Source organism: Furipterus horrens, unplaced genomic scaffold (genome assembly GCF_987537825.1).
Source record: "Furipterus horrens unplaced genomic scaffold, mFurHor1.1.pri manual_scaffold_3, whole genome shotgun sequence".
Classification (NCBI taxonomy): Eukaryota; Metazoa; Chordata; class Mammalia; order Chiroptera; family Furipteridae; genus Furipterus; species Furipterus horrens.
In genome coordinates, this window is record NW_028327173.1 from 201,747,821 (window position 1) to 201,774,410 (window position 26,590).

Sequence of the window (26,590 nt, forward strand, 5' to 3'; positions counted from 1 at the left end):
TTGAAGGCACCATGATCTTGCCCACCACTGTTTGTGGCCCATTTTATTTTCTATAATTTGGCATACCAGTTTCCTAACTGCTCCATCCAAGAGGCAGGAAGGACAATGGAAGGGTAGAGATGAAACACAGGATATTCTTTGCAGCACACCATATGACAAATTTAGCATCCTTCCCATTTTACAGATGAAGAAACAGGCATGGCAAAGTGAAGGGATGCCCTCAGGGTCAAAGGGACACAGGGCAGTTGAGCAGGATCTAAACCCAAGTCTTTTGATCTCAAGTTCAGTTTGCTAGTTTTGCATTGAGCCTACTAACCTTGATAGCAACACCACATGTATGAGGTAGTGTATATGTGTAGGAAGTGGATTTTATGACAAATCCGTAACCACTGTTGGCAAAATAAAAACAACCATATCTAGAAATTTCAAATTGTGGTAAGATTTCAACTACATAAAATAACTACCCAGAATGATCCAGAACCTTAAATGAGAAAGAAGGACCTCTAAGTAGCTAAAAAGCCCATGCGCTCAGCACTGCACTCAAAGACTGTCTGCTGGAACTTTCTGTTCAGGACCTACTGACCCTCCCTTTGAACTTCATTCTAATGGGTTGTGTTGTCTGGTTTCTTAGCCTCTAGCCAGGTAGATGTGGTCAGTGAAACTGGATTCTTGAAAAAGTGACAGATTGAGAGGGACAAAATAATAAAAATAATAAAGCAGGGGTTGGCAAACTTTTCCTGCAAAGATCAGAGAGTAAATATTCTAGGCATTATGATTCATACTTTCTCTAAGGGACTACTCAACTCTACCACTGTCACCCAAAAGAAGTCATAGACAATGTGTAAATTGTCAGTGTGTTCCAGTAAGATTTTATTTACAAAAACAGGTGGTGGTTCGAAGTTTACCCAGAGGCCATAGTTTGCAACTCATGAAATACAGAAAAGCTTCAAAGCCAACACAATTTCTAGAAAATCTTAACCGGGGGCCATATCATAAAGAAACAAATAATTCTAACTTCAAAGACCCTCAGGCCAACTGGAATTACAGAATAGCATGGTCCTTCCTCATAAAATTATAAAATTTTAGCAATCTAAATAACATTGGGAACATTGTGGTCCAAGTCCCCATTTTCATAGATGAAGAAATAAATTCTCAGAGAGGTTAAGAGACTTGCTAAAGGTCAAACAGCTAATTAATGATGAAACTTAAATAAGAACCAGAATTTTGAGTCCAAATTTAGAACTCTTTCCATTATTTCATATCTATTATGTTAGCCTTTCACTAACAATGGAATGGAGGAAATGCTCATTTAATTAAAATACTACACCCTTGAGATCGTTAAGATTCTGGAATTGTTAAAGTACACAGCTCCAGATATTTACAAAGATGATTTTGAATCATCAAGACAAAGGTTAACTTAGGTTTACTGTACTCATAGAATATAATTTCAGAAGTGGTACTAAAAAAAAATTATTTCAAATAATTAAAAAATTAATATACGTGGAAATTCATATCTTCACCTGTACATGGGGAAAATGAGTTATCACTATCTATTAGTAAAAGGAGAAAGGCTTGCCTTCATATTTGATCAATTTAGACATGTTCATAAATTCTGTCCAGTTCCAGGACAGCCCAAGAATCGCCAAGGTATTGGCAGGCCCCAAGTAATTTCTCAAACTGTGGGCATGTATTCCTTCAATTACCTTATCTAACTGAACAACAAAAGCCATCCTCAGTCCTACCCGTCCCTTTCTCTTTTCTAGCATTAGCAATGTCTTCTGCTCCTTTTCTGAATTAATTAGGAAACAAAAATAGAAACCCTGACATGTTTATAAAGATTCAAAGTGCTGGTTAAACATGAAAGAACAGAGGCTGAGAGATAGAGGTGACAAATTTTATTTCTGTGATGACAAGTTAGAGTCGTCCCTCCAGCTGGCCCTCGAAGCAGCCAGAAGCATGCACCTGTAACTGTCTGCAGAGAAGTCAGAGAGGAGGGGGCAGCTGAAGAAGGCTTTGGGCCCAGTGGCCTGCCAGGCCATGCAAATGAGTTCTCATGGCTCGGGGTTGTCGAGTCCCGCTCACCCAGGAAAGGTGCCCGACAGCTCCTGACAGAGGGGAAGGCAGGAGGCCACTTCTGTTTTTCTGACCACAAAGGTGGTCCTGTTTCTGTTTATACACTCTGGAGCTGGGCTCTGGTTTGGGGAGTTCACCTCTTCCCCCTTTGGCTATACAGGAAAAGGGCAGAGGAGGTGGGTCCCCATCACTTCTGAGCATACACTTCCCAGTTTGACAGACCTGCCAAAGGAAATGAGAAGCGATAAGTGATTGGGCCCTGATTAGATCAGCCACCTTGGGAAAGGTGCTGAGACAGAGATATTTCACTGAAATAAGGAGAAACCTGGGAATAGATTTCTGGCAAGCAATCCCCACAGTAGATATGGTCTGAATTGGAAATGGATTTCATGGGCAGATAAAGTCTAATAAATGGCAGGTCACTTGAAAATCATATATCATCAAGTCTCATACAGTGTCTGTGAAATTCGTTATCAATAATTGAACACCAGGAGAACCTAGCCCTTAGCAAATATTTAATTTCAAAACACACCTACTGATTTACTCAGATATAGGATACATAGTATATTAAAAATATATTACAAGAAGCCAGATGCCAAAAAAGCTGCACTTAGAGAAAACCAGCTGCACTTGTTGCTTTCCAAATATTTCATTAAAGAAGGGACTGCGCCCCGTGACCAATGCGCCCCAGTTGGTTGGGCATCGTCCCACAAAGCAAAAGGTCGCCGGCTCGCTCCCCAGTCAGGGCACCTGCCTGGGTGGTGGGTTCGGTCCCTAGTCAGAATGAGAAGCAACTCATTGATGTTTCCCTCTCACACTGATGTTTCTCTTCCTCTCTTTCTCCCTTCCCCTCTCCCTGAAACCAAATAAATAAAATATTTAAAAACAAAAGTAAAAGAAGGGACTGGGCCTTCCAGCCACAGAGCTGGTCCACTGGCAACTCCAAAATGGCACGGGAGGAGAAAGCTGCTCATGAACTCCCTTCCAGACAGTGTGAACATACCCACGCTCCCTTCCTGGGCCAAGCAATGAGCCACATGCCATGTGTACAGGTACCGGGGACAAGAACTACAGGCCCTGTCAGACACAGCTTTCCAGCCAGGCGTGAAGGCTAAAGGAGCCCTTCCGCAGGGTACAGGAGGCAAGGGACTTCACTGTCCTCAACTGTTGTTGATCTGAGCCCTCTCCCTGCAACCCCCACCCAGTCTTTCCATCTCCCTCTCCCCCTGCCAGGGCAGACCCTCACCATTTCCTGGCTGAAAAGTGTCACCCTTACTATGGTCTGAATGTGTGTGTCCCCTTCAAAATTCACACAATGGAATCCTAACCCACAAGGCGATGGTGTTAGGAGGTGGGGACTTTGAGAAGGTGATTAGGTCACAAGGGTGGAGCCCCCATGAATGGGGATTAGTGCCCTTTTAAGGAGACCCCAGAGAGCTTTTAGCCCTTGCTACCATGGAGAATTCAATGAGAAGCCTGTGACCTGGAAGAGGGCCCTCAGCCCACCATGCTGGCACCTTGATCTCAGACTTTCACCTCCACTGGGTAAGAAAGAAACATCTGGTGCTTATAAGCCACCCGTCGTCGTCGTCGTCGTCGGCAGCCGTCCGTCTCGAGAGACGATGGTGTAGCTTCTTAAGAGTCTATCTGCACCGCCGAGAATGGCTGTGCAGTCCGACTCGGGAGTGACATGGTAGTATCTGTCTCCTCCCGTGTTGAATCGACATCTTGCGATGACGCTGAAGCTACAGAGCCTGGGCAGGGTAATATGGAGGGTCTGCTGTTGCCCATGCAGCAGACCCCCCCTCTCTTCGCAGCTGAAGGATCCAAGGGAAAGACGGAGTCAATACAGCTTGGGTTCAGGTGCGCCGCAGGAGTTGCCGGTGTTGACTACAACGTCAAACCGCCTTAGGGACTCCGGCTCCGGATTTTCTGTCGGGGTTTACTCCCTTAGCCTTTCCCCTGAAGAGGTATGCCGCAAGGCAGCGGAGGTTTTTTGGAGTCACCCAGTCTGTGGTATTATTACAGCAGCCTGAATGGGCTAAGACCCCCCCATGGGCAGTTGGAAGCAGCAGCAAAGACTCCAGAAAGATAGATGTTTCTAAGGGAATGGTAGTTCATTTAACTGAGTTTAAAACAGAGGCATGGCCTCAACAAAGACAGATTAGTTCCATGGTAAACACTTCCCCAATAAGGTTTTAGGTCTTCTCAGGGGTTGCTAAAGGCCTGGATAGATATGTTTGGTGACTGGCAGGGAGAGATGAGAGAGAGAGAGAAAGAGAGAGAACACCAATAGGTGCCTGTGATCATCTCCCACCCAGAAAATGCTGCAGGACAACTGAACTAAGGGCTGGAGGGAGCTGCCTGCCAGTCCCAGCTCTGCCATCCTGAGCCTGTGGCCTCAGGGTGTTACGCCACAGTCCTGAAGATCCCTTCCACTCCAGGGTGCTGGAACATGACTCTCATCAGCCCTCAGCAAGGAATTTCTACCACTTTCCATCCCACTACACTGGTGCCCCAATGGGAAGCCTCTCTGATCACCCTATAGGCGGTAGCTGTAAGGAAGCCTGGCTCTTAGAACCTCTCTGGGCTTATCTATATGCGCAGAAGTGGCCAGACCTTTGGGGCCTTGCTAGCTCTCAGTCTCTTTCCTATGAAATCCAGAATTGCCCTGCCAGCCAGAAGACGGTGAATTTCTTAGGTCTGCATGAGGCACCTTTGAAAGGGTTGAAAGGGTATACCAGAACTCTGAAACAAAACACACACACACACACACACACACACACACACACACACACACCCAACACCACCACCACCACCAGAGCTTACCCTGTACACAAATGCTCCTAACCAGAGACTAGCCAGAGACAATCACAACAGCCTCAAAGCCAAACGGAAGCACTGAGGACAATGACCTAAGATGCTGCTGCTGCTGAAGCCAGTCCAGACTCAAAGTTTCTCCTTCATACAATGCCACTGTCCTCCTCATCTCTGCTGATAAAACTCCTAACTTTGAGAGACAGTAAGTGGCCAGCCCACCAAAGGGACCCGCAGGAGATACTGATTCCAGAAGGTCACGGTTAAAACCTCTCTAGTGAGAACCTTGAGGCACCACGCCATCTGGACAGGCTCACAGGTCTGCTGGTCACCCACCGCTTGACCCTTCGGTCACGATGAAGGCAGCGTGGAGGGGACTGGAATGTCGGTTGTGGGTCAGTAAAGCCCGGCAGCACTGGGAGGCCGTGGCAGGGCAAAGACTAAACGCTGGAATGAAGACAAATGAGGGGCTTAAACAAACTGCCCATGCTCTACTTATGCCGAAGCCTGGTCTTCTCCAACACTGGCCAGCTCTCTGCCAACACAAAATCCCAGCCTGCGGTTCATCCTCACAGCCAAGCATAAAGCACAGCCCGAGAACACACAGACCGCCGAGGATGTGAAAGTCAGCATTCTGGAACCAAAAGGAGCTGCCATGCTCAGGCCATCCTCCGCTTCAAAATTCAACCCACAGCCCTACATTGGAGGATATCGACGTTATCTAACAACCATTCCTTGCTCAGGGCTCATAACCCCAGACTGCGGTTCCGTCCCCTTTTGGAAGCACTAAGCAAGGTCATGGCCATGTGATCACCTGGTCAGAGAAATAACGCAGCTCGTGATGCCCGAATGGGGCTCCCCACTTCAATGGCAGTGTTGGTGAAACCTTCACTCAGAAGAAGTGGGAACTGGACGCTGCGTGTTTAACCGATAAACTCCTGGCTCTGAAGTTAGTGTGTAAGAGGGAGGGGCATCAGGGCTGATTTTTGCGCCAGGTCTCACGTTAGCCACTTCCACTCTTGACACCATTGGGACTTATTCTCAGACCGTTTCTTTCGCCTCTGATGGCCCCCAAGTTAATTTTCCAGACACCATTTTAAGTCAGCTCTGGGAGCCCTGGAGGGAAAAAAAAAAAAAAGTAACAAATACCAAAATAGCCGTGTGTGCCAGCATTTAGCACTTTGTAGAACAAGTTAGATTTCGTGCTTTTAGACCACTTTATATTAACTAATTTAGAAAATTTTGCTTTAGCAGACTTAGCTGGCTGCTGTTCACTGCCAAACTAAATACTCCACTTTAAAATACACTCCTGCATACACATGTGATTTCTCCCTTTAGGCTAGGAATGTAATGTTGACATAAATGTCAAATAAAATTAATGAGAGAATGGGCTCTCAAATGGTACTCCTGTGAAGGGAATTTGTTAGACTGGGCCCTTTGAGCCCAAATGTATATATAATTATATAACACTCATATGAGGAAAGAATCTTAATGTTAAGCTTTAGCAAATTTATCACCTTTGTCAGAAATGCTGTTACTTACCAAAAAAAAAAAAAAAAAAAAAAAAAAAGGCAGGTTGCAAGTAAATTAAGATGAAAATACCATCAGATTAGAAGTGCATAGTCTGTCAGCGCAAGCTCCAGTAGCATTAGCAGGGCGGCCCATCTGCTGGGTATCAAATCCTTCCCTTATCTATACAGAATGCAGATCCGATGTCTGCTGCTCTGCCTCAATACTTCCGCTATCAACTTTGCAAATGTACTTCCTCCTGCCCAACCCAGATCCTTTCCCCGCCCCCTCATCCCAACCGGCCACTTAGGAAGAGTAAAAATGGCAGTTAGAGCAATAACAGGTATTTTCACTGAATAGCCAAGGCACTGAATACCACCGGAGCGGCTGCCTCCATCCATACACTGATTTCACCACTTTGTCTTTTATTTGTAGTCTCAAAGCTCTTCCCCGAGTATGGTCGAATCATGGAAAATCACTCTCATCATTGCAAAGAGCCCTGTTCCCAGCAAAGCAGCAAGTCCCTTGTCAAAGTAAAAGGCATGGAGTAAAATTTCCTGGAAATACAAGGGAAACCTGCATTTTGCCTCACGCCAGGGAAAATGGCAAGCAGGACCCACCTGCAGCCACAGCAGCATCTATCTGGGGTGAGTGGATGCTTTGGGGGGAGGGGTTTCATGCAATACAATCACTGTTTTTGGTTTTTTACACTTGACATTGAATCCTAAGGACTAGACACCACCCATCACATTCCTTCTTTATACACTGACCTCAAACAAAATCACACAACTTGGAAAATCCATGATGTTTTCCCTAAATAAATTAGAAGGAATTATTTCTTTCCAGTTACTTGGACACCTCTGTCTTCTGGAAAACCACCAAAAGAACAGCACACCAACCATGAAGGTCCTCCCAGTGATTCCTCTGCTGACGAGAACCATAAACAAGTCAAAACCTACAAATGTCTTCTGATGTGCACGCCCCTTTAAGCAGTTCACAAAATCCACCTATTCGGGGCAGTCACAAAGAATCTAATTTACAGTGAGGGGGAGAGAAAGCACTTAACTCCCAACTTCAAACAACTCACACTTCTGTTTACTACGAATTAATCCTCACTCTGGATAATGTGAAATGTCTGCATAGGACCCAGGGAACAGTCTCCATTTTTATTCTTCTTCTCCAGGCAATCAGTTCATAATGAACAAATATGGAAATTTTTCTGGGGAGGAAATCCAACTACCAAAATAACTCCTTCATAATTCATATGTGCAATCACAACGGTGATTAATAAAAACCTGAAACAGTTCCTAAAAGCCTAAAGCATTAATTACTCTGTTAGATGTCAGGACTCTAAGAAAACCTATGACAGCAGGTTACTCAGACAAATTAAATCATGCGAACTTAAGGCAGAAAAAGAGAAATCTTCACTTGGTGCATTTGCAGGCTGGTAAGTGTATGCTTTCCAAGTGGGGTGACAAACCCATGACTCTTCGGGGCCCTGCATTTCACCTTTAAAAGACATTATGAAAGAGGTTTAAAAAAAAAGAAAAAAGGTCATTGCAAATTGAATTTATGCTGGGAAGAAAAGGACAATTATATTCCTTGAAAGACCTAAAGAAATGAATGGTATTGTTTATATTAAGGGAAAACTAACTCACGGAGTGTCCACTCTGTGACCAGCAAAGGCTGGTCACGTGATGCACCTCGAGTTCTGTGACACCATACGCCCAATTCACCTTTACCTTCGGGGAAAGCTTCTTCTCAATGATTGTTTTCCTAGCTCGTCTTTTTTCTTTTTTGGTCCAATCTCTACATGCTAGGGTCTCAGGGCTCTGTGTGGAACCCTTTCGTCTTCTCTGCCTCCTCTCTCTGGATGACACCACCTACATGCCAATGACTGTCCCCCACAACTCTCGATGTATATAACCCCTTCCTGACGCCCCAACGGACATCTCAACAGGCTGTCCAGAACGCAACTTATGAATGCCATCTCCCACGCCGACTCTTTACAATCTCAGGAAATTACACTACCTTCCAAAACCCTAAAATAATCCTCCGTTGCTCCTTTCCCTCTCGCCCTCCACTTTCAATCCGGCAGCTTTACTTCCAAAACACCTCCTGAATCTTCCTATTCTCATCATCTCCCTTTACCACTCTAGTCAAAGCCCCTTCTCTCCCACACAGTCATACCTCCTAACTGGTCTCTCTGCTTCCGTTCTCCAAATAGTAGCCAGAATGTTCTTTTTAAAAAATAAATCACGGCTCTGGCCAGGTGGCTCAGTTGGTTAGAGCATCATCCCATGCATATTTCTCTCTCTCTCCCTCTTCCTCTAAGCATATCCTCAAGTAAGGATAAAAAAAACTTTTCTTAATTCAAAAAAAGAATCACAGCTCTGGTTGGTCAGAGCATCATCTCAGTACACCAAGGTTGCAGGTTCAATCCCCAGTCAGTGCACATATGAGAATCAGCCAATGAAGGCATGAATAAGTGGAATAACAAATTGTTTCTCTCTCTCTCTCTCTCTTTCAAATCAATAAATTTTTAAAAATTAAAAAATAAATCACAAGCAAAAAAAAAAAAAAAAAACTAACAAAATATGGATACAAAGAACAAGCTGATGGTTGCCAGAGGAATGGGGAGAAAACACGAAGAGGATTAAGGAGTATAAGCTTTCAGTTATAAAATAAGTCTCATAAATGTAAAGCACACCATAGGGAATATAGTCAATAATGCTGTAATAACTACGTCCAGTGACTGATGGTCAGTACACTTACAATGGTGATCGCTTCACAAGGTATATAAATGTTCAGGCATTATGTTGTACATCCGAAACTAATATAATGTTCTATGTCACTATAATTAAAAATAAATTTAAAAGAATAAACGAATACACCAGACTCGGTGACTCCTTTGTTTACAATTCTCCAGGAGTTTCCCGTTATATCTGATACACCTATTATAAAATCCATACTTCCTTTGCCTGTAAGACCCAAAGCGATGGCAACCTCACCATTTCATCTTCTAGTCACTCCACAGCTCATCAACCTCCAGTAACAAGGGTCCTTCTTTCTGTTCCTCAGACAGGCACGCGGGTTCCCACCTCAGACACTTCGCATGCGCCGTGCCCTTTGGCTGGCTCTTTATAACCAGAGAACTTTCCTCTGGTCACCCTTATCAAAATGGCCTCACTACCATTCTTTGGCCTATTTTTGTTTAGTTACTTACGGTTTCCCTGTCCCTCCAATCAAATGTCAGCTGTATGGTAACAGGCACACTGACCACCTTTCTTACCTAGCTACAGAGTAGACACCAATAATATTTGCTCAATAAGTAAATATGAATAAGTATATATACTTCACTATATTTGTTCCTATCTTTATGAGCTAAGTTGCTCCTCTTTTGAAGAGGACAAATTGAGGTTTCCAGAACTGTGTCCAAGGTCATTGCAGGTAGTTGGCCACAAAGCCTGAATTTGAACCTGAGTCTTTTTCACTCCAATGCCCATCTTTTCAGACACCACATTAGTATTTCTAGTGCAGTCTAGAAAATCAGTCAAGAACAGGAACTCTGCTCTTGAGAGTTTCCAGAAACAAACTGCCTGTGAACTTGGATTAGGCTCAGATTTGTTTCTTCCACCACAACGTCATCATCTATAAAGTGGGTGAACAAAATGAGCTTCTCATGGAGGTTTTAGAAATCATTTCACTCCAGATTTATAAAGAGTTTTGTAAGTTCTCAGCGCTTTAGGACTACCCTGCTGAGTATTTTTAACTAAAATATGTTCTGGGCACAGACACCACCATGTGGGGTTCTCAGTCAATCTGAGTAATCATATAAATAAATATAGGCAAGACTTATGGGCTATATAATACAGCCAAAAGTAGATTCCACTTTCCCAAATCCTTTAAAAGGGATGTGATCTCAGTCTACTGGAAGATTTGGGGCAAGGGAAGGAAATGGGTGATTTCTAGAGGATCCCCCAGCCCTGCCCAGTCCCCATCTATGATTCTTTGTACCAACTCTTGATTGGCTGATCCCCAATCCAGAAGCAAGACTGCTCTCCCGCAAATATGTGTTCCCTGAGGCTCTTGAGCTGATTTTATTTGTAATGGGCGTACATTTGCTCCACATTTGGTGCAAGCTGAGTGCAAGGGAGATTACTTTATTTCTTCTAATTAACTCTGGACCTTAGTTAATAAAAATTTAATTTCAGTTGTTTTTAGGGATCCCTTTCCTAGGGTTAGAGGAACATCTTAGGGGGTTTAATGTGCGCAGAGGAGGAAAAGCTCTGTGGGCTTCAGCTCCCAGCGCCTGCTCTTTTCCCTCTAAACCCAGTGGGGCCTCAGGAATCCATAGGTGCACCTGCACCCAGGGCCACGGTGCAGGTGTTGATCACCCTTTCCTACAGTATCAGGTTTTAGCATCTAATTCTGCTGACCTCTTGAAATGAGTGGGAGTGTTTCTTCTTTTTCCATCATTTGAAACAGTTTGGGAAAAATACATGTTATTTCTTCCTTAAATATACAATGAATTAAGCACAAAAGTCATCTGGGTCAGAAGTTACCCTTGTGGTACGGTTTCAATTACATATCTATATGAATAAATACAGGGCTACTGAGACTGTTAATTTTTTTATGCCAGTTTTGATAATGGCATTTATAGAAAATTTGGTCATTTCTTTTAAAATTTCATTTCAAAAATAATTAGATAAGTAAATAAATAAATAAAATTTTATAATATTGCTGCAGGGTTATTCATCATATTCCTTCATTATCTTTGAAACATAGTGATGTTCCTTGTTTCTTTCCTGATATTGGTCATTTGTGCTTTTTTCCTTGATTAGTTTCACCAAGATTTATCAATTTTATTAGTCCTTTTCCTCTGTTGAGTCTCTCTATGGGATGTCTGTTTTCTATTTCATTACTTTCTTCTCTTATTTTTATTTCCTTCCTCCTGTTTTTTAAATTTAACTGTTGTTCTTTTTTAACTTCTTGAGATTAATGTTTATTATAAGCCTCTTTTTTTTTAATGTATGTAATTGAGGCTATAAATGTCCCTCAAATCATGGCTTTAGCTACATTCCATATTTGATAGGTTATATTTTCATTGTCATTAGTTTCTAAATATTACCTAATTTTAATTGCTATTTCTTCATTGGCCCATGATTACTAATTTCTAAATATAGGGGAATTTTTCAGTTACCTTTTTTGTTATTAAATTCTAGTCTAATATCACTATGATCTGAAAATATTCTCTGTATGATTTCAACCTCTTAAATTTTGCTGAGTTGCTTAATGACTCAGAATATGGGCAATGTTGTCAAATATTCTATGTGCTCTTGAAAGGAATGTGTATTCTACACTTGCTGAGTGTACTACTTTATAATTAGGTCGGATTTGTTAATTAACTTTGTTCAAACTGTTGATATCCTCACTGATTTTTATTAGTCTGCTGGCTATAATTACTAGGAGAGATATGTTAAAAATTCTCATATAGAATGTCTCTATTTCTCCTTGTAGGTCTCACAACTGTGTATATTTAATAAGTGCATACAAATTTAGAAATATTATACTTTATTAATTCTTTTTTATTATGAAATATCTCTCTTCATATCTAATAATATCACTTTCTTATTAAATGATCTGCTTTATCTGATATTAATGTACTTATACGATCTTTTTGTTTTTGGTTAGAAGCTTTGTAGCTTCACTGGAGAGGACACTCCAGCGTCATCGCAAGATGTCGACTTAACACAGGAGGAGACAGTTACCGTTATAAGCTCATCCGATTGGCGAAGGAAACGAGCGCCAGGGGTCTCCTCTGACGGTGGGAGAGGTCATCGCACCTCACTGGACAGCTACCGCCCGCCTCAAGCTGGGCAGCCCCCAGCCAATTAGGTGCCGTCTCGCCATGGCTCACCTGCCCCACTGGGTTCGTGGGGATCAGAGAGGCGTCTCTTGAAAAGTGGGCCACAAAACACTCGCACCAGGCAATTCCAAGCAAACAACAAGAAAGAAGCCTCCAGCTCTTCGCCTCGCTAGCTGGAACATCAGGACCATGTGTCCCAGACTTACTGCAGACCTTCCGTGGATCAATGGTGCCAGGAAAACCGCCGTCATCGACAGGGAACTGGCACGACTAAACATCGACATTGCGGCTCTACAGGAGACCCGGTTGGCCGACAACGGAACTATCAGAGAAACCAACTACACCTTCTACTGGCAAGGGAAGTCTCCGGACCAACCAAGACAGCACGGTGTTGGGTTCGCTGTGAAGAACACGCTTGTTAACTCCATAGAGCCACCCACAGGAGGCACAGAGAGATTACTTACCCTCCGATTGTCAACAACTTTCGGCCCAGTCAGCATTCTTAGCGCGTATGCCCCAACCCTCTGCGCCACCACTGAAGAGAAAGAACAGTTCTACCATGCACTGGACGAAGCGTTATTCAAGATCCCCAGAAGTAACGCTCTCTATCTCCTTGGAGACTTCAACGCAAGAGTAGGAGCCGACCACATGGCCTGGCCCACCTGCCTCGGAAACTTTGGGAGAGGAAAGATCAATGAGAATGGTCAGCGACTGCTTGAGCTTTTGTATCACCATGGCCTGTGCGTGACAAACACATTCTTCAAGTGCAAAGAGATCCACCAGGTGTCATGGAGGCACCCCCGCTCCCGCCACTGGCACCAGCTTGACCTCGTCATCACCAGAAGAACGGATATTGGCAGCACCCTCCTCACCCGCAGCTACCACAGTGCAGACTGCGACACGGACCATGCCCTCGTGGTAAGCAAGGTGCACATAATGCCGAAGAGGTTGCACCACTCCAAGATGAAGGGTCGCCCACGCATCAACACCAGTTGTGCCAGCAACCCAGTTAAGACCCAGCAATTCATCAACAGGATGGAAGATGCACTCGGCGAGGGAACAGCGGCAGATGACATTATCGAATCCAATTGGACACGTCTCCGCGACGCCATATACAACTCCGCCATTATTGCTTACGGGAAGAAAGAGCGGAAGAACGCTGACTGGTATGAGGCTCACTGGGAAGAAATGGAACCCGTGATCGAGGCTAAGAGGAAGGCCCTACTGGCTTACAAGGCCACGCCCACTCCCAGTACACTTCAAGCTCTACGGGCTGCCAGGAACAAAGTCCAGAAGACCGCCCACCACTGTGCCAACACCTATTGGCTATACCTGTGCAGAAGCATCCAGGAAGCCGCCGATACAGGCAACGCACAAGGAATGTATGAGGGTATCAAGAAGGCAACAGGCCCAATCCCCTCCAAGATCGCCCCCCTTAAGTCCAAGACAGGTGAGGTCATCACTGACCAGGAACAGCAAATGCGGCGGTGGACCGAGCACTACCTGGAGCTGTACACGACGAGGAACACCGTAACAGACACTGCTCTTAACGCCATCCCAGACCTACCAGTCATGGAGGAGCTAGACACCCCACCTACTGCGGCAGAGCTCGGCAAAGCCATCGACCGCCTCGCTTGCGGGAAAGCACCAGGAAGCGACGGAATCCCCCCAGAAATCCTAAAGAGCGGGAAACCAGTCCTGCTACAGCCGCTCCACCATCTACTCTGTCGCTGCTGGAAGGAGGGTTACATCCCCCAGGATATGAGAGACGCCAACATTATCACCATGTACAAGAACAAAGGAGACCGCAGCGACTGCAACAACTACCGGGGCATCTCTCTCCTCAGCGTCGTCGGCAAAGTATTCGCCCGGGTCGCTCTTGCCCGCCTGCAGACCCTTGCTTCCCGCGTCTACCCAGAGTCCCAGTGTGGCTTCAGAGCTGGCCGATCAACAGTGGACATGATCTTCTCCCTACGCCAGCTGCAGGAGAAGTGTCACGAGCAGCATAAACCACTCTACCTCGCCTTTATCGACCTCACGAAGGCGTTTGATCTGGTCAGTCGAAGCGGACTCTTCAGCTTGCTACGGAAGATTGGCTGTCCACAGCAAGCATGTCCACCACATCTGCTTGCTGTGGTCATGTCCTTTCACGACAACATGCACAGCACGGTGTCCTACAATGGCGCAACCTCTGAGGCCTTCCCAGTCAGCAGCGGAGTAAAGCAGGGCTGCGTCCTCGCGCCTACGCTGTTCGGAATCTTCTTCTCCATGCTCCTCCAATACGCCTTTAAGGACTGCAGCGAGGGTGTCTTCATTCACACCAGATCCGATGGCAAGCTCTACAACCTGGCCCGTCTACGAGCCAAAACCAAAGTCAAAAAGGTGCTCATCCGTGAGATGCTCTTCGCCGACGACGCAGCCTTGACATCACACTCCGAAGAGGGACTCCAGCAGCTAGTCACTTGCCTTTCCCACGCATGCAAGGAGTTTGGACTAGCCATCAGCCTGACGAAGACGAACGTTATGGCTCAAGGCACGGGGACTCCCCCATGCATCACCATCGATGGATACACCCTGGAGGTTGTCAACGACTTCACTTACCTCGGGTCCACCATCTCGAGCTCTCTGTCAGTTGACTTGGAGGTCAACCGGAGAATCGCCAGGGCAGCCACAGTTATGGCCAAACTGAACCGGCGAGCGTGGAACAATTCCAGCCTCACTGAGAAAACCAGACTGCGCATCTACCAAGCCTGCATACTCAGCACTCTCCTCTATGGCAGCGAGACGTGGACCACCTACGCAAGGCACGAAAGGAAACTCAACAGCTTCCACATGAGGTGCCTGCGACGCGTCCTGCATGTCGCCTGGCAGGATAAGGTCCCCAACACCGAGGTGCTGAAGCGAGCCAATATGAGCAATTTGCATGCAGTTCTTAGCGAGAGACGCCTCAGGTGGCTCGGCCATGTCAAAAGAATGGATGCAGGCCGTATTCCCAAAGACCTCCTCTACTGCGAGCTAGCAGAAGGCCAGAGGATGACAGGGCGCCCAAAACTGCGGTTCAAAGACATCTGCAAAAAGGACATGACACAATGCTCCATCAATCTCAACACATGGGAAGTTCAAGCAGACGACCGCCTAGCCTGGAGGCTCGCGGTCAGGCAAGGTACGTCACGCGCAGAGACTGCGCGCAACGAGGAGGCGGCCCAGAAAAGATCGAGGCGGAAGCAGCGTCAACAGCAGCAACAACGGCCATCTGCCTTCACCTGTACCAAGTGCGGCAGGGATTGTCACTCCCGAATCGGACTGCACAGCCATTCTCGGCGGTGCAGATAGACTCTCAAGAAGCTACGCCATCGTCTCTCGAGACGGACGGCTGCCGATGATATACGATCTTTTTGTTTTTGGTTAGTGTTTGCATAGTATATTTTTTAACTTCCTTTTGTTTTTGCCCTTCAGTATCTTTTAAAGTAAGGAATGTCTCTTAAAAGCAGAGTATAGGTTTTTCGGAAGTCCAATATATTAATCTTTGACTTTTAATTAGAGTATTTACTCTGTTTATATAAAACTGTTATTTTTTAATTTTTTAAAAGATTTTATTTATTTATTTTCAGAGAAAGAGGAAGGGAGGGAGAAAGAGAGGGGGGAAAAAAACATCGACGTGGGAGAGAAACATCAGTCAGTTGCCTCTCACATGCCCCCAGTAGGGGACCTGACTTGCAACCCAGGCATGTGCCCTTACCGGGAATTGAACCAGCGACCTTTTGGTTCGCAGGCCAGCAATCAACCCACGGAGCCATACCAGCTAGGGCAAACCGACTATTTTTTTATTTGGAGCATTTTTCTCCCATTTTCTACCTTCTTTTGAATTATCTGAGTATTTTTATTTTTCTGTTTTCCACTTCTCTTAGCTTATTATGTATTCCTTTATTGTCCTTTTAAAAATTATCTAGTTTAAAACATGCATCCTTGACTTATTAATGACTAATACAGATTAGTTTTTCATTACTTCCTATATAATTTAAGGACTTTAGAACAATTTAACTTCATTAATCTCTCCACTTAAGTTTTAGTTTGATCATATATTTTATTCCCTCTATATTTTAAACTCCACAAGACAAACTATTATTTTATATAGTTAATAGTTACTTATATTTAACTACATAATTATTATTTCTATTTATCATCATGACCTCCTACGTCTCTGAGCTTTGATCTGGAATACTTTTCCTTCTTCCCAAATGATGCTTTTAAGTATTTCCTTTAGTACATTATCTGGTCAGGATAATAATTTTCAAAATGTTTAGTTTTTCTTCATTTTTGAGCAATCTTAGGCAGAGATAGAATCCATGGTTAATAGATGTTTTCTTTTAGCAATTTGAAGATATCATTCCATTTCCTTCTGACACCTATTTGAGTTGAAGAGTAAGTTACCAATCTTATTGTTGCTCCTTTGAAGACAAGAGGTCCCACTTCTCAAGCCCTGAGTGCTTTTCAGCTTTTCCTTAGTTTCTGTTTTCAGATCTCACTATGCTGTTTGTAGGCAAAGCTTCTTTGCTCTGATCCTGTTTGGTGTCCTAGGGCTTCTTAATTGTGTGGCTTTGTGTCATTTCCCGGTTTTGGAAAATTCTCAGGCATTTTTTCCAATTATTTTTTTCTGTTCCATTTTTCTCTCTCTTCTCCTACTGAAGTTCCAATTACATGTAGATTAAGGCTTTCCACCATATTTGACATGTCTTTCAAAATCCTGTGCTTATTTTCCATTGTTCTGCCTCTCCATTCCTTATTTTGGGTATTTTCTTCTGCCCTGTGTTCTAGTTCATTAACTCTCTCTTCAATGTCATCTGCTCCAGTGCATAGCTTTATTAAAATATAATTTCCATACCATAAAATTCATCTACTATAAATGTACACTCAGTGGTTTCAGTATATCAATTCAGTTGTGCAGTCTTAGAAGATTTCCATCATCCTAAAAAGTTCATCTATTTAGGTTTTAACTTCAGTAACTGTATTTTTCTGATCTAGGTTTTTTTGTTTTTTTTTTATTTATGATTTTCAGTTCTCTGGCAAGTTTTTAAATCTTATCTTTCACCTCTGTGAATATATTTATCACAGTTGTTTTAGAGACCATGTACAATTAATCCACTATCTGGATTCTTGTAGGTGTTTTTCATTTGTCAATTTTTTTCTTTGTTTTTAATCATGTCTCGTCTTTTTCATTGGGTGACAGATATAGTACATGAAAAACACCAGTGATAACATGTGGCTCTGAAAGATTTATATTCCTCCCAAGAGGCTTTTTTCTTTGGCTTCTGGCAGGCACTTAAGCTGGGGACACTAATCTGAAAATATTTGATTTTTGGCTTCAGTCCCTGTGAGAATTTTTCTATTTCTGGTTCATCTTGACTTAGGGCTCCAAATGAAAGTCTCAGCTGTTTATTAGGTATTCTGCCTTTTGGCAGGTCCTCAATACAATTTCCATGCCTCCAATACCATGAGTTTGTTGAAAGCTGTGCTAAATTTCTTAGTCTCTTAGTCACCACTTTTAGAATTGGCAATTATCTCAAAAAAAGATCCAAAAGCTAAGCTCATGTCTTAGGACTTTCCTCTTCCCAAATCTTGGGTCTGCAATTCCCGACCACCTTGATGGGTCTCCAATGCTTTCAAATTGACTCTTAAAAAAAAAATTTTTTTTAAGCAGCTTTACTCAGCAGAAGAGTTGGTGTCAACAAACCTGATCTACTGTCGACAGACACACTGACTACCATTGTAAGTGAGGTGGCTACAATTTATCATATACACCAGAACAGTTTTGAAAAATGAGAGGAAGCACTCACTGTGAATAATTATGTTGGGGCAGTAGGCATAAACCAAAGCTACCACAAATAAATCAGGATATATGGTCTTCCTGACAATAATGCATGGAATATGTCACTTAAAAATATAAATATATTTCAGAATCACATCGGCCATATCAAGAATATGGAAGTCTTGTCTCTTCCCTATGTGTGACTGAATATTTGGGGTTAAGGATAGAAATGAGCCTTTGCTTAATGTGGGAAGAGACCCATCAGCAGCTCATTGTTTCAAAGGAGGGAGTTAATTATTCCACCCAGCCCGCTAGCTCCTAAATTCTGTGTCTCATTAAAGTCCTTGGCTGAGATTTGGTACCTTCAAAAGAGTAGTTTGGGAAGCTCTTCCAAACAAAAGAGAGATTTTCCTTACAAGATAAGTGAGACGCCTTAGTGTTGAGAAGAAAGCAAACATAATTTCCAAGGAGAGCATGGTGTACCTACCACCCCTCCCTGATTTCATCAGTTTTATTGGAAATGGTGCACTCTGTTCTCATCTGTCAGGGATTCTACGCTCTGTTCTGTGAAGGAAAAACAGAAAAAGTGAAGAGCTTGTTCTGCCTTGGCCCTTGGGGAGCTAGATTTGCCACCTGAGTCATCATCGAGAGTGAAAGCCTTTGGGCTGGAAAGCTGTCCTGTGACCAGTGCCAGAGCTGAGCCCAAGGAGATGCTCAATCAAATAAAACATGGTCGATAACTAATTATAGACTCGCCACATCTTGTACTTTCCAACCTGACCCTTCCTGGAATGTCGATGATCCTATTCAGGATACAGCTCCCTAATCTTCAGCTGCATGTTTCAGATGGCCTGATTCAAAACAATGTTTTGTATATAAACAGCCCAACATTTTTCCAAAACACAGGCTTTATCGGCATATAAAGTAATTTGCCACATGCATTGTGTTTGTATCCGAGCAGGTGGATAATAGATTAGTTACTAAGACATTAGTGTATTTTCCCATCCACAATCCAGAGTGGTAGAGAAAGAAAACTACTCAATGAAAAGAAAACAAATCATGATTCCCAATAATTTAACTGAGGTCCATATGTCATTCTCGTTTACTAAAACCAATAGCAACAGAAATTAAAAATCAAGCATTGAAAACACTCAGCCTAGCAACAAGTAACGAGTTAAACTCAAGTAGAGTGATACTGAGGCCCATCGCCCAGGATCCAGCTCAGCTTAGATTATCTGGGGCCCGGAGGAATATTGAAGAGCTGACTTCCTCTGCTTGCTGATTTGCTAAATACTGGCCTGAAAGAAAGGTTGCCTCATTAAGCAAAGCCTAAAACCAGAGGGAAAGGAGTGTAAGGCCTCTACTGTTGAGAAAGCACCAAGATGCTTTCTCACACAGCATACAAATAACCTAGAACCTCACAACCACTACCTCAGTCCCAAAGTCAACTGTACAGGTCTTTCTCCACCCAAAGCAGTTTATCTACACCCCTTCATCTAATCCACTCTAAGGCAGGGTCTTATCTACACTGATCATCTCCCTAGGCCCGACCACTCAGCAGTATCTAGATGTCAACAAATATTTCCAGAGTGACTGAATGAATTCTCGTTGTTATGAGAAACTGAAAGGGCGGGTTTTAACTAAACTAATCCTCCATGGAAATGCCACTGTTTGTAAAACCCCTTGCAAACTTTAGGGCTTTACTTTTTTTTCTCTAAATATTTATGTTGACAAATTTCAAATCTAAGAAGAGAAGTTGAAGGAATGACAATAATAATAAGTTGCAAACCACAACACTGCACCCCTAAATATGTTAGCAATAATCTCCTTGGAAGAACATTCTCCTTTCATTTAGAGGTTTAATTATTTTTTTAGAGCACACTGAATGTTCAAAACTGAGTGGTAGAGGCCATTTTCAAAAGATCAGCACAAGCCCGGGCCAGGTAGCGCAGTTGAGGAGAGCATTGTTCTGATACGCCAAGCTTGCAAGTTCAGTCTCCGGTCAGGGTACACACAAAAATCAACCAATGAATGCATCAATAAGGGAATAACAAATTGATGTTTCTCCCTCTCACCCCCCCTCCCTTCCTCTCTCTCTCAAATCAATAAAATTTTTTTTAAAAAAAAAGGTCAGCACAAAATTCACACCTTCAAGGAAGTTATTATATAGTTGAAAATTTAAACTATATAAATATCAAATAATTCAGGATAATTAGATCCTAAACTTGTCATTTTTTAAAAAATTTTACTGTGACCTTCTATTTGTTTGTTTGTCCATTTGAGACTTTATCAATGGGAATTCTTTAGTGTTTGAATTGAAGACAAGTTTCTCTAGATTTTGCATCTGTTTCTGCCAGGTGCCTGGGATCATCACCAATCTAAATATAAAATAAATGTGTAAATAAATAAGAGAAGGAAATAAGCATATAAATTGCAAGCAGGATTAAACAGAGTAAATGCAGGAAATGAAGAAGACTGAAAAATTAACTAGACTATAGCACATAAAGATATACTGAGAGACAGAAAACATGAAAATGAGGTTAAGACATACAAAAGACAGAGAACAAAAATCTAACATGCACCTAATCTGAAATTCAGACGTAAAAGAGAAGTGTACAGAACAGGGACAAGTTCTGAGACTCTTCCAGAACTAATGAAAATATCAATCCAAAAATTCACACACACACACACACACACAAACTAAAAAAATACATAAAAAAGAAATGCACATCTAGGCAATTTACAATATGCCAAAGAAAAAAGAATGTCTTCAAAGTAGCTATAAAGTACTCTTGAAGAAAGAATACCTTCAGACAAGTGGCAATTAGATTTAGCTTTGATTCCTCAGCAGAAGCCAGAAAACAATGGAAAATCTTTAATGTGTTGAGAAAAAGTAACCAGAATTTTATACCTAGCAAACATATATTTTATATCTAGCAAAACTATACTTTAAGAAAACAGAAAAAATAAAATTTTCCATCAAACAATAACTGAAATAGTATTCCCTCGGTCAATCCTAAGTGTAATCTGAGGGGTGGGAGAGGAAGAAGGAATTAAAAGAAAGCAAAAATACATGGATAAATCTGAATAAACATTTTTATTTTAAAACGAGAATGTCTAACCTGTGGGACCTACACTGCAGAGTGGGCGGTGTGACTGGTGTTAAGGTATTTGCTTTCTTTGAGAGGAGAATAAATATATTAGCTTTAGACTTTACTAAGACTGTTCATGGTAATACTGTAAAAACAAAACAATCCAAAAGGCGATTGATGGTAAAACAGATAAATTTTAGTATATCCACACCACGGAATGCTATATGGCAGTAAAGAAATAACTGAAGTACATTACACTCAACAATACAGGTGTTTCTCAGGAACATAATATTGAACAAAAAACAAAAAGGAAAATTATGGAAATATACATATGAGGTCTGTCTGGAAAGAGTCCAGCATTGTTAATATAACGAGATAGTTTGTACAACATCGATGTAACCTGGCAGCCAAGGAGAGTGGACTGGAGTGCGCATGTGTGAACAACGTACTAGTCAGTGGGGGAGGCAGACTAGTGCTGTATGGCCATCGCATTCAAAATGACAGAGAGTAGAGCAGTGAATCTGCATCAAAATTTGTGCTAAGCTTGAACGTTCCTCCACAGAAACTATTCAGATGATTCAGAAGGCCGCAGCTGTGGGCAACTGGTGAGTGGCAGCTTCATCACAACAATGTGCCCGCGCATGGCTCATGCATCACGTCTCGTGTAGAATTTTTTGGCAAAACCTCAAATCACCCAGGCGACTCAGCCCCGCTACAGCCCAGAGGTGGTGCCCTGCAACTTCTGGCTTTTCCCAAAACTAAAATCACCTTTGAAAGGGAAGAGATTTCAGACTGTCTATGAGATTCAGGAAAATACGATGGGACAGTTGATGGTGACTGGGAGAAGTGGGCGAGGTCCCAAGGTGCTTACTTTGAAGGGGACTGGGGCCTCACTGTCCTATGTACAATGCTTCTTGTATCATATCATTTTCAATAAATGTCTCTGTTTTTCATAGTACGTGGCTGGATACTTTGTGGACAGATACAGGCACATCTATCATGCTTTCATTTGGAAGAAAGGATGCACAACTAAACTACAATACAGTTTCAGGAGTTAAAAAATGCATGTGGTAAAATTATAAAGAAAAACAAGGACACAGAGCAGAAACCACACACTTCACATCTACTAACATCACAATGCCTTTAATTTTGCCATTCTTAGCTGCAAGGGAGTCTTAGAAATGTGGTTTTTTTAGCTAACGCCAGCTAAAACTTGGAGAGAATGATCATAGATGGGAAACGAGTAGACTCTGCCACAGGCAGAAATTCCAGTCTTGAAAGTCAGGCTTTGCTCTGGGATAGGATTTTCTACAATTTAATAGGAGTCTGGAGGACCCAGCTCGAAGAATTGACCCGAAGGCAGTTGAAGAAGATGCTGCTTTCACCAATTAGGGGTAGTACAGTCCCTAATCTTTCTGACTCAATGGTAAAATTATGAGATCTTGGATGAGAAGAGCTTGCTGCTTTTGCAGTCCAGGTAACTGGGGGGCGGGGGAGGAGATAAGACAGTGCCGTGGTTGGCTGCTTGTACTGATCCACCTCTGGTGATTACTTCCTAAATGCAGAGGAAAATCCCTGAATCACCTGGATCCCTAGGGGAGACCGCCTGAACCAGTCAGGACACAGCTTTATCAGCCTGGTGCTGCGGTATGATCAAGCACAGGGAGCTATGAAGTGGTGCCCCAGGTCAGCTCTGACCAGAGGACAGAACCCCTTGCAAAGACCTCCAGGCCAGTGGGCTTGATGGCGGGTGTGGCTAATACTCAGTGTTTTCTGCTGAGGTGGGCTGGAGTCAGCAGGGAATGAATGCCACAGAGGATTCTGATAAAGCTGAGAGGACAACCAGATCAACTCATCTTACAAATAGGGAGTCATGTATTGGGTCCCAATCCATGCTACTTTATTTTTCATTAAATAAAATAGAATGGAAGAGATCAGAGTGCTTTCCCAGGATAGCAAGAATAATACCATCTTGTAAAAGTTATGTTTCAGCTACACACGTTATTTAGTAAAAATCCTGTATGGCCTATCCGTGCACACATGTGCCCTATGTGCTTACTAGAATCTCCTGAGAATGTATCTATATCTTACTGTTGGTCTTTGAAAACCACTGAACTAGACTACGTGTTATGAAAGCCACAGCCTTCAACTGCTAGTACAGTAAGTCCTCAACGTCACTGACAGGCTCTGTGACTTTAAGTGAAACAACATGTTATAACAAAAAACCATGTTTACCATGGGCTAATTCATATAAACAAGTGATAAGTTTCTAAGGCAGCTCATCAACATTAAAACATTATACTGTTTTAACAAAATCACCTTGAATAAGACTATGTTATTCAAGGGCCTACTGTATAGAACAAGCAGTACCAGTGGGCAAGAGACCCAGCCCCTTGGAACAGAGGCCAGCCCACCTAAGGAGCCTGAGTTTGCTCATCCTCCAGAAGAAAGAAAAGGAAGGACCGCACTAGACACGCCTTCCCACACACAGCATCACAGGCAAATAAGGCGGACAACGTGAAGAAATGGGCATTGCTTTCCTAGGAAGACCATTATCTTAAGCAAATGTTTGGAGTATTAGATCAAACTAAGTTTTAGCATGGATGGGGATCAAAAGTTATTCTTCTTTTCCCTAATAGTCAGTGGGTGTTTTCTGGGGAGGAAGATTTGCTGTGGACAAAGTGAACTCATCGCCATTCTTCCGCACACTGGAGTTGCAGGTGGGTCAAACTAGTGACTTTGCAGCCTGTGAAGGGCAGGAGATGAAGGCTCGGGCCAGGAGACAAGATGATCAGAGGCAGGGAGCTGGAAGGAGCCAGGCAAGTTTAGAGATAAATGAACTCTGGCCAGAAGTGGGGCGGGGGTGGGGGGGTGACGCATTCCCTGAGCACCAATGGGTAGGGCCAGATTGTAGAAGATCTTGAAAGTTAGGCTGAGGAGGACAGACTCGGTAAGGTGACCACCAGGGAGCCACCACAGGTCCCAAGTAGAGAGACATGACAACAAGAACAACATAAAAATAATAACAGCTACAATAATTTAAGTTGTAACTACATGCCAGACTCTGTGCCAAGGGCTTTTCAGGAGCTTTATGATCAGCCTTCACGATAACCCCCTCAGGGTTGCCACATTACTGAGTCTTAGGTGATGGTAGGATGTCAAACAAGTGGCTGCCCAAGTTTTCTCGCCTGGGAAACGAGGACGATGGTTGGATCAAGGGGGAAAAGAAAACAGAATGAGCGCCCTTGCTGAAAATCTCTGCCTGCGTGCATAGATCCTGCACTCAGGCCATTCCTCTTGTTCCCTTCAGACTGAAAAATCGCTGTCTCAGGATCTTCGTCCATTTTGAAGTTCGGAGCCCTCTGGAAAAACGATTCTTCTCCGAACGTGTGTGCAGTTCTGAGACTGGAGGAGGAGCTGGAGAGCGGAGACTGGGCGTAGAAGCAGCTGCCACCCCGGCCAAGTCCCTTCCAGGCCTTCCCTTCTCAGCGCACACGCCCAACCTGCAGCTGCTACCCCACGGCACCAACAAGTGTCCGCGCGCCTCCTCTGCCGAAGCCCGCCCTGCCGGCTCGCACGCCACCCTCGCGTGCTGGGAGTCAAGCCCCCAACCCCCACCCCACCCCCCACCCCCCACCCCCACCCAGTAGTCATCAACTGGCAAGCGGCCTGCGGCATCTTGGACACGCGCTCTGAGCGAGCTGCAGGGAGCCGAGGCTCCACTGCGCAGGGGTAACTAACTGGAGAGCCGTGTCCCTACTGGCTGCCTTCTCTTTCTCATCGCCCACCCGTGCCCCCGACTGGTGCCTTCCTGAGATCGTCTCCCAAGTAAACTACCCGCCCTGGAACCCTACTTGCAAGGCCAGCTTCTAAACAAAAACAAAGGCATATACCCCGAGGAAGGAGCTGAGGGAGGGCAGCGCGTCCAGCATCTATATCAGCTTAGAATTTGGACTTCGAAAGAAGGGCACCTACAGTTTAAGAGGCCAGAGTGATAGAACAGATGGTGGGCTGTCTGGGAGTGATGGCTGCACCCTCCTGTGCGCAGCAGTTCCCCGGACACCGGAGCTGCTCAATCACTGTTCACTGAATGAATGGCTGGATGATTTGTTTCCCCAAATTGGTGGGTATACTAAGCATAGGGGGTCCTCTAGATGGGCACAGAGGCAGAGCTCCCTGCTTCGATGAGGAAGTCAAACTGACCTCCACTTGGCCTGTGTAAACCCATATGGGGTAGACATGATTTAGGGGTCGAAGACCCAAGAAGGAGATACTGGACATCTTGCTTAGCTGATAACTTAAGCCCATTGTTTTTGTTTTTGTTTTTGTTTTTATTCAGGAAGAAATAAAAGAGATGTCTTTGCACCCCTGAGTTTGTTGGGCAGCTCATACAAGTGATAAAAGTGAATGTGGTCTAGGAAGTCTGTTTCTGAGGATGCCGCCAACAGAAAGACTAAGAGCAATACGAGGGTAATTCAGGAAAGTCGTATCCCTGAGGTTAGGGGCGTCCACTTACCAAATCGGTGAATGTGCTCAGGGGGAGGTGAAGGGAAAATCAAAAGACGATGATTTAAAGAAGATAATCACTAACTCAAAAGTCCCTCCCATTACTAACGGTCCGACAGGAACACAGAATGACGAGAAGCATAATCCTATTCCTCGCCAGAGTCACAACAAATTTTCACCACCCAAACCCACAATTATTCCCAGGAGGAGAGTCCATTTTAAGCATGGAAGGGAAGTTCACGCCTCTGGAACAGAAACAGAGGAACAGCTGGGAGACTGCCAGTGGGGTGGAAAATGCCTGCAGTTTGGAGTCAGGGTGAGAGCTACTTGGTCACCAAGGAGAACACATTTGCCTCAGTTTTTCATCTGTAAGGTGGGATACTAATGTTTATTATCATTATTTAGTAGTAGTAGTCTATTAATACAAGGTATAATAAGAATCAATTAAAATAATCTAGGGGCAATACTAGATATATGAAACCATTCCAGCCCTGATTAGCGTAGCTCAGTTGGTTGGGCATCATCCCGTGAAGTGAAGGGTCGCCAGTTCAATACCCAGTTGGGGCACATGCCCAGGTTGTGGGTTCGGTCCTCAGTTGGGTCGCGTACAAGATGCAACGGATTGATATTTCTCTCTCACATCCATGTTTCTCTCCTTCTCTTTCTCCCTCCCTTCCCCTCTCTCTAAAAATAGATAAGTAAAATCTTTAGACAAAGAAAAAAGTTCTAGCACAAATTGTTGGAAGAACTGTGGCTTCCTGGGACACTGATTATTTGAATCACCATCTCTAACCCCACGCGAGTAACAAACATGGCACGCACAGTGGGAGTAATAGGCAAATAGAGAGAGGAGTGTGTATTTTCTTCTTCCATAAGCGCCCCAACTGTGCAGCTTCCCATAAACAACACACGGAGGCT

The 26,590-nt window shown here is 43.7% G+C and overlaps 1 protein-coding gene across 1 annotated transcript in view; it reads right to left on the minus strand.

Moving 5' to 3' along the window:
• Window positions 1-26,590, minus strand: part of FOXN3 (forkhead box N3) — a 360,583-nt gene that overhangs the window by 328,870 nt on the left and 5,123 nt on the right. The gene's annotated exons all lie outside the window — the stretch shown is intronic.